Here is a 10,564-nt window from a genome sequence, read left to right on the forward strand (position 1 = left end):
TTCTATCCTATCTTCTATCCTATCCTATCCTCTATCCTATCCTATGCTCTATCCTATCCTATCGTCTATCCTATCCTCTATCCTATCCTATTCCTCTATCCTATCCTATCCTCTATCCTATCCTATCCTATATCCTATCCTATCCTCTATCCTATCCTATCCTCTATCCTATCCTATCCTCTATCCTATCCTATCCTCTATCCTATCCTATCCTCTATCCTATCCTATCCTGTATCCTATCCTATCCTCTATCCTATCCTATCCTCTATCCTATCCTATCCTCTATCCTATCCTATCCTGTATCCTATCCTATCCTCTATCCTATCCTATCCTCTATCCTATCAAATCCCCTATCCTATCCTCTATCCTATCCTATCCTCTATCCTATCGTATCCTCTATCCTATCCCATCTTCTATCCTATCCTATCCTCTATCCTATCAAATCCCCAACCCTATCCTCTGTCCTATCCTATCCTCCATCCTATCCTATCCTCTATCGTATCCTATCCTCTATCCTATCCTATCCTCTATCCTCTATCCTATCCTATCCTCTATCCTCTATCCTATCCTATCCGCTATCCTATCCTATCGTCTATCCTATCCTCTATCCTATCCTATCCTCTATCCTATCCTATCCTCCATCCTATCCTATCCTCAATCCTATCCTTTCCTGTATCCTATCCAATCCTGTATCCTATCCTATGCTCTATCCTATCCTATCGTTTATCCTATCCTCTATTATATCCTATTCCTCCATCCTATCCTATCCTCTATCCTATCCTATCCTATATCCTATCCTATCCTCTATCCTATCCTATCCTCTATCCTATCCTATCCTCTATCCTATCCTATCCTCTATCCTATCCTATCCTCTATCCTATCCTATCCTGTATCCTATCCTATCCTGTATCCTATCCTATCCTCTATCCTATCCTATCCTCTATCCTATCCTATCCTCTATCCTATCCTATCCTGTATCCTATCCTATCCTCTATCCTATCCTATCCTCTATCCTATCAAATCCCCTATCCTATCCTCTATCCTATCCTATCATCTATCCTCTATCCTATCCAATCCTCTATCCTATCCTATCGTCTATCCTATCCTCTATCCTATCCTATCCTCTATCCTATCCTATCCACTATCCAATCCTATCCTCTATCCTCTATCCTATCCTATCCTCTATCCTATCCTATCCTCTATCCTATCCTATCCTCTATGCTATCCTATCCTCTATCCTATCCTATCCTCTATCCTATCAAATCCCCTATCCTATCCTCTATCCTATCCTATCATCTATCCTCTATCCTATCCAATCCTCTATCCTATCCTATCGTCTATCCTATCCTCTATCCTATCCTATCCTCTATCCTATCCTATCCACTATCCAATCCTATCCTCTATCCTCTATCCTATCCTATCCTCTATCCTATCCTATCCTCTATCCTATCCTATCCTCTATGCTATCCTATCCTCTATCCTATCCTATCCTCTATCCTATCAAATCCCCTATCCTATCCTCTATCCTATCCTATCCTGTATCCTATCCTATCCTCTATCCTATCCTATCCTATATCCTATCCTATCCTCTATCCTATCCTATCCTCTATCCTATCCTATCCTCTATCCTATCCTATCCTCTATCCTATCCTATCCTCTATCCTATCCTATCCTGTATCCTATCCTATCCTCTATCCTATCCTATCCTCTATCCTATCCTATCCTCTATCCTATCCTATCCTGTATCCTATCCTATCCTCTATCCTATCCTATCCTCTATCCTATCCTATCCTCTATCCTATCAAATCCCCTATCCTATCCTCTATCCTATCCTATCATCCATCCTCTATCCTATCCAATCCTCTATCCTATCCTATCCTCTATCCTATCCTATCCACTATCCAATCCTATCCTCTATCCTCTATCCTATCCTATCCTCTATCCTATCCTATCCTCTATTCTATCCTATCTTCTATCCTATCCTATCCTCTATCCTATCCTATGCTCTATCCTATCCTATCGTCTATCCTATCCTCTATCCTATCCTATTCCTCTATCCTATCCTATCCTCTATCCTATCCTATCCTATATCCTATCCTATCCTCTATCCTATCCTATCCTCTATCCTATCCTATCCTCTATCCTATCCTATCCTCTATCCTATCCTATCCTGTATCCTATCCTATCCTCTATCCTATCCTATCCTCTATCCTATCCTATCCTCTATCCTATCCTATCCTCTATCCTATCCTATCCTCTATCCTATCCTATCCTCTATCCTATCCTATCGTCTATCCTATCCTCTATCCTATCCTATCCTCTATCCTATCCTATCCACTATCCAATCCTATCCTCTATCCTCTATCCTATCCTATCCTCTATCCTATCCTATCCTCTATTCTATCCTATCTTCTATCCTATCCTATCCTCTATCCTATCCTATCCTCTATCGTATCCAATCCTCTATCCTATCCTATCGTCTATCCTATCCTCTATCCTATCCTATCCTCTATCCTATCCTATCCTCCATCCTATCCTATCCTCAATCCTATCCTTTCCTGTATCCTATCCAATCCTGTATCCTATCCTGTCCTCTATCCTATCCTATCCTCTATCCTATCCTATCCTCTATCCTATCCTATCCTGCATCCTATCCTATCCTCTGTCCTATCCTATCCTCTATCCTATCCTATCCTCTATCCTATCCTATCATCTATCCTCTATCCTATCCTATCCTGTATCCTATCCTATCCTCTATCCTATCCTATCCTCTATCCTATCAAATCCCCTATCCTATCCTGTATCCTATCCTATCCTATCCTGTATCCTATCCTATCCTCTATCCTATCCTATAGTCTATCCTATCCTCTATCCTATCCTATCCTCTATCCTATCCTATCCTCCATCCTATCCTATCCTCAATCCTATCCTTTCCTGTATCCTATCCAATCCTATACCCTATCCTGTCCTCTATCCTATCCTATCCTCTATCCTATCCTATCCTCTATCCTATCCTATCTTCTATCCTATCCTATCCTCTATCCTATCAAATCACCTACCCTATTCTCTGTCCTATCCTATCCTCTATCCTATCCTATCCTCTATCCTATCCTATCCTCTATCCTATCCTATCCTCTATCCTATCCTATCCTCTATTCTATCCTATCCTCTATCCTATCCTATCCTCTATCCTATCCTATCCTCTATCCTATCCTATCCTCTATCCTATCCTATCCTCTATCCTCTATCCTATCCTTTCCTCTATCCTCTATCCTCTATCCTATCCTATCCTATCGTCTATCCTATCGTCTATCCTATCCTCTATCCTATCCTATCGTCTATCCTATCCTCTATCCTATCCTCTATCCTCTATCCTATCCTATCCTCCATCCTATCCTATCCTCAATCCTATCGTTTCCTGTATCCTATCCAATCCTGTATTCTATCCTGTCCTCTATCCTATCCTATCCTCTATCCTATCCTATGCTCTATCCTATGCTATCGTCTATCCTATCCTCTATCCTATCCTATTCCTCTATCCTATCCTATCCTCTATCCTATCCTATCCTATATCCTATCCTATCCTCTATCCTATCCTATCCTCTATCCTATCCTATCCTCTATCCTATCCTATCCTCTATCCTATCCTATCCTCTATCCTATCCTATCCTCTATCCTATCCTACACTCTATCCAATCCTATCCTCTATCCTATCCTATCCTCTATCCTATCCTATCCTCTATCCTATCCTATCCTCTATCCTATCCTATCCTCTATCCTATCCTATCCTCTATCCTATCCTATCCTCTATCCTATCCTATCCTCTATCCTATCCTATCCTCTATCCTATCCTATCCTCTATCCTATCCTATCCTCTATCCTATCCTATCCTCTATCCTATCCTATCCTCTATCCTATCCTATCCTCTATCCTATCCTATCCTCTATCCTATCCTATCCTCTATCCTATCCTATCCTCTATCCTATCCTATCCTCTATCCTATCCTATCCTCTATCCTATCCTATCCTCTATTCTATCCTATCCTCTATCCTATCCTATCCTCTATCCTATCCTATCCTCTATCCTATCCTATCCTCTATCCTATCCTATCCTCTATCCTATCCTATCCTCTATCCTATCCTATCCTTTATCCTATCCTATCCTCTATCCTATCCTATCCTCTATCCTATCCTATCCTCTATCCTATCCTATCCTCTATCCTATCCTATCCTCTATCCTATCCTATCCTCTATCCTATCCTATCCTCTATCCTATCAAATCCCCTATCCTATCCTCTATCCTATCCTATCCTGTATCCTATCCAATCCTCTATCCTATCCTCTATCCTATCCTATCCTCTATACTATCCTATCCTCCATCCTATCCTATCCTGTATCCTATCCTATCCTCTATCCTATCCTATCCTCTATCCTATCCTATCCTCTGTCCTATCCTATCCTCTATATTATCCTATCCTCTATCCTATCCTATCCTCTATCCTATCCTATCCTCTATCCTATCCTATCCTCTATCCTATCCTATCCTCTATCCTATCCTATCCTCTATCCTATCCTATCCTCTATCCTATCCTATCCTCTATCCTATCCTATCCTCTATCCTATCCTATCCGCTATCCTATCCTATCGTCTATCCTATCCTCTATCCTATCCTATCCTCTATCCTATCCTATCCTATATCCTATCCTATATCCTATCCTATCCTCTATCCTATCCTATCCTCTATCCTATCCTATCCTCTATCCTATCCTATCCTATATCCTATCCTATCCTCTATCCTATCCGATCCTCTATCCTATCCTATCCTCTATCCTATCCTATCCTCTATCCTATCCTATCCTCTATCCTATCCTATCCTGTATCCTATCCTATCCTCTATTCTATCCTATCCTCTATCCTATCCTATCCTCTATCCTATCCTATCCTGTATCCTATCCTATCCTCTATCCTATCCTATCCTCTATCCTATCAAATCCCCTATCCTATCCTCTATCCTATCCTATCATCTATCCTCTATCCTATCCAATCCTCTATCCTATCCTATCGTCTATCCTATCCTCTATCCTATCCTATCCTCTATCCTATCCTATCCACTATCCAATCCTATCCTCTATCCTCTATCCTATCCTATCCTCTATCCTATCCTATCCTCTATTCTATCCTATCTTCTATCCTATCCTATCCTCTATCCTATCCTATGCTCTATCCTATCCTATCGTCTATCCTATCCTCTATCCTATCCTATTCCTCTATCCTATCCTATCCTCTATCCTATCCTATCCTATATCCTATCCTATCCTCTATCCTATCCTATCCTCTATCCTATCCTATCCTCTATCCTATCCTATCCTCTATCCTATCCTATCCTCTATCCTATCCTATCCTGTACCCTATCCTATCCTCTATCCTATCCTATCCTCTATCCTATCCTATCCTCTATCCTATCCTATCCTGTATCCTATCCTATCCTCTATGCTATCCTATCCTCTATCCTATCAAATCCCCTATCCTATCCTCTATCCTATCCTATCCTCTATCCTATCGTATCCTCTATCCTATCCCATCTTCTATCCTATCCTATCCTCTATCCTATCAAATCCCCAACCCTATCCTCTGTCCTATCCTATCCTCCATCCTATCCTATCCTCTATCGTATCCTATCCTCTATCCTATCCTATCCTCTATCCTCTATCCTATCCTATCCTCTATCCTCTATCCTATCCTATCCGCTATCCTATCCTATCGTCTATCCTATCCTCTATCCTATCCTATCCTCTATCCTATCCTATCCTCCATCCTATCCTATCCTCAATCCTATCCTTTCCTGTATCCTATCCAATCCTGTATCCTATCCTATGCTCTATCCTATCCTATCGTTTATCCTATCCTCTATTATATCCTATTCCTCCATCCTATCCTATCCTCTATCCTATCCTATCCTATATCCTATCCTATCCTCTATCCTATCCTATCCTCTATCCTATCCTATCCTCTATCCTATCCTATCCTCTATCCTATCCTATCCTCTATCCTATCCTATCCTGTATCCTATCCTATCCTGTATCCTATCCTATCCTCTATCCTATCCTATCCTCTATCCTATCCTATCCTCTATCCTATCCTATCCTGTATCCTATCCTATCCTCTATCCTATCCTATCCTCTATCCTATCAAATCCCCTATCCTATCCTCTATCCTATCCTATCATCTATCCTCTATCCTATCCAATCCTCTATCCTATCCTATCGTCTATCCTATCCTCTATCCTATCCTATCCTCTATCCTATCCTATCCACTATCCAATCCTATCCTCTATCCTCTATCCTATCCTATCCTCTATCCTATCCTATCCTCTATTCTATCCTATCTTCTATCCTATCCTATCCTCTATCCTATCCTATGCTCTATCCTATCCTATCGTCTATCCTATCCTCTATCCTATCCTATTCCTCTATCCTATCCTATCCTCTATCCTATCCTATCCTATATCCTATCCTATCCTCTATCCTATCCTATCCTCTATCCTATCCTATCCTCTATCCTATCCTATCCTCTATCCTATCCTATCCTGTATCCTATCCTATCCTCTATCCTATCCTATCCTCTATCCTATCCTATCCTGTATCCTATCCTATCCTCTATCCTATCCTATCCTCTATCCTATCCTATCCTCTATCCTATCAAATCCCCTATCCTATCCTCTATCCTATCCTATCATCCATCCTCTATCCTATCCAATCCTCTATCCTATCCTATCCTCTATCCTATCCTATCCACTATCCAATCCTATCCTCTATCCTCTATCCTATCCTATCCTCTATCCTATCCTATCCTCTATTCTATCCTATCTTCTATCCTATCCTATCCTCTATCCTATCCTATGCTCTATCCTATCCTATCGTCTATCCTATCCTCTATCCTATCCTATTCCTCTATCCTATCCTATCCTCTATCCTATCCTATCCTATATCCTATCCTATCCTCTATCCTATCCTATCCTCTATCCTATCCTATCCTCTATCCTATCCTATCCTCTATCCTATCCTATCCTGTATCCTATCCTATCCTCTATCCTATCCTATCCTCTATCCTATCCTATCCTCTATCCTATCCTATCCTCTATCCTATCCTATCCTCTATCCTATCCTATCCTCTATCCTATCCTATCGTCTATCCTATCCTCTATCCTATCCTATCCTCTATCCTATCCTATCCACTATCCAATCCTATCCTCTATCCTCTATCCTCTATCCTATCCTATCCTCTATCCTATCCTATCCTCTATTCTATCCTATCTTCTATCCTATCCTATCCTCTATCCTATCCTATCCTCTATCGTATCCAATCCTCTATCCTATCCTATCGTCTATCCTATCCTCTATCCTATCCTATCCTCTATCCTATCCTATCCTCCATCCTATCCTATCCTCAATCCTATCCTTTCCTGTATCCTATCCAATCCTGTATCCTATCCTGTCCTCTATCCTATCCTATCCTCTATCCTATCCTATCCTCTATCCTATCCTATCCTGCATCCTATCCTATCCTCTGTCCTATCCTATCCTCTATCCTATCCTATCCTCTATCCTATCCTATCATCTATCCTCTATCCTATCCTATCCTGTATCCTATCCTATCCTCTATCCTATCCTATCCTCTATCCTATCAAATCCCCTATCCTATCCTGTATCCTATCCTATCCTATCCTGTATCCTATCCTATCCTCTATCCTATCCTATAGTCTATCCTATCCTCTATCCTATCCTATCCTCTATCCTATCCTATCCTCCATCCTATCCTATCCTCAATCCTATCCTTTCCTGTATCCTATCCAATCCTATACCCTATCCTGTCCTCTATCCTATCCTATCCTCTATCCTATCCTATCCTCTATCCTATCCTATCTTCTATCCTATCCTATCCTCTATCCTATCAAATCACCTACCCTATTCTCTGTCCTATCCTATCCTCTATCCTATCCTATCCTCTATCCTATCCTATCCTCTATCCTATCCTATCCTCTATCCTATCCTATCCTCTATTCTATCCTATCCTCTATCCTATCCTATCCTCTATCCTATCCTATCCTCTATCCTATCCTATCCTCTATCCTATCCTATCCTCTATCCTCTATCCTATCCTTTCCTCTATCCTCTATCCTCTATCCTATCCTATCCTATCGTCTATCCTATCGTCTATCCTATCCTCTATCCTATCCTATCGTCTATCCTATCCTCTATCCTATCCTCTATCCTCTATCCTATCCTATCCTCCATCCTATCCTATCCTCAATCCTATCGTTTCCTGTATCCTATCCAATCCTGTATTCTATCCTGTCCTCTATCCTATCCTATCCTCTATCCTATCCTATGCTCTATCCTATCCTATCGTCTATCCTATCCTCTATCCTATCCTATTCCTCTATCCTATCCTATCCTCTATCCTATCCTATCCTATATCCTATCCTATCCTCTATCCTATCCTATCCTCTATCCTATCCTATCCTCTATCCTATCCTATCCTCTATCCTATCCTATCCTCTATCCTATCCTATCCTCTATCCTATCCTACACTCTATCCAATCCTATCCTCTATCCTATCCTATCCTCTATCCTATCCTATCCTCTATCCTATCCTATCCTCTATCCTATCCTATCCTCTATCCTATCCTATCCTCTATCCTATCCTATCCTCTATCCTATCCTATCCTCTATCCTATCCTATCCTCTATCCTATCCTATCCTCTATCCTATCCTATCCTCTATCCTATCCTATCCTCTATCCTATCCTATCCTCTATCCTATCCTATCCTCTATCCTATCCTATCCTCTATCCTATCCTATCCTCTATCCTATCCTATCCTCTATCCTATCCTATCCTCTATCCTATCCTATCCTCTATCCTATCCTATCCTCTATCCTATCCTATCCTCTATCCTATCCTATCCTCTATCCTATCCTATCCTCTATCCTATCCTATCCTCTATCCTATCCTATCCTTTATCCTATCCTATCCTCTATCCTATCCTATCCTCTATCCTATCCTATCCTCTATCCTATCCTATCCTCTATCCTATCCTATCCTCTATCCTATCCTATCCTCTATCCTATCCTATCCTCTATCCTATCAAATCCCCTATCCTATCCTCTATCCTATCCTATCCTGTATCCTATCCAATCCTCTATCCTATCCTCTATCCTATCCTATCCTCTATACTATCCTATCCTCCATCCTATCCTATCCTGTATCCTATCCTATCCTCTATCCTATCCTATCCTCTATCCTATCCTATCCTCTGTCCTATCCTATCCTCTATATTATCCTATCCTCTATCCTATCCTATCCTCTATCCTATCCTATCCTCTATCCTATCCTATCCTCTATCCTATCCTATCCTCTATCCTATCCTATCCTCTATCCTATCCTATCCTCTATCCTATCCTATCCTCTATCCTATCCTATCCTCTATCCTATCCTATCCGCTATCCTATCCTATCGTCTATCCTATCCTCTATCCTATCCTATCCTCTATCCTATCCTATCCTATATCCTATCCTATCCTCTATCCTATCCTATCCTCTATCCTATCCTATCCTCTATCCTATCCTATCCTATATCCTATCCTATCCTCTATCCTATCCTATCCTCTATCCTATCCTATCCTCTATCCTATCCTATCCTCTATCCTATCCTATCCTCTATCCTATCCTATCCTGTATCCTATCCTATCCTCTATCCTATCCTATCCTCTATCCTATCCTATCCTCTATCCTATCCTATCCTGTATCCTATCCTATCCTCTATCCTATCCTATCCTCTATCCTATCAAATCCCCTATCCTATCCTCTATCCTATCCTATCATCTATCCTCTATCCTATCCAATCCTCTATCCTATCCTATCGTCTATCCTATCCTCTATCCTATCCTATCCTCTATCCTATCCTATCCACTATCCAATCCTATCCTCTATCCTCTATCCTATCCTATCCTCTATCCTATCCTATCCTCTATTCTATCCTATCTTCTATCCTATCCTATCCTCTATCCTATCCTATGCTCTATCCTATCCTATCGTCTATCCTATCCTCTATCCTATCCTATTCCTCAATCCTATCCTATCCTCTATCCTATCCTATCCTATATCCTATCCTATCCTCTATCCTATCCTATCCTCTATCCTATCCTATCCTCTATCCTATCCTATCCTCTATCCTATCCTATCCTCTATCCTATCCTATCCTGTATCCTATCCTATCCTCTATCCTATCCTATCCTCTATCCTATCCTATCCTCTATCCTATCCTATCCTGTATCCTATCCTATCCTCTATCCTATCCTATCCTCTATCCTATCAAATCCCCTATCCTATCTCTATCCTATCCTATCCTCTATCCTATCGTATCGTCTATCCTATCCCATCTTCTATCCTATCCTATCCTCTATCCTATCAAATCCCCAACCCTATCCTCTGTCCTATCCTATCCTCCATCCTATCCTATCCTCTATCGTATCCTATCCTCTATCCTATCCTATCCTCTATCCTCTA

The sequence above is a fragment of the Halictus rubicundus genome, unplaced genomic scaffold (genome assembly GCF_050948215.1).
Source record: "Halictus rubicundus isolate RS-2024b unplaced genomic scaffold, iyHalRubi1_principal scaffold0079, whole genome shotgun sequence".
NCBI lineage: Eukaryota > Metazoa > Arthropoda > Insecta > Hymenoptera > Halictidae > Halictus > Halictus rubicundus.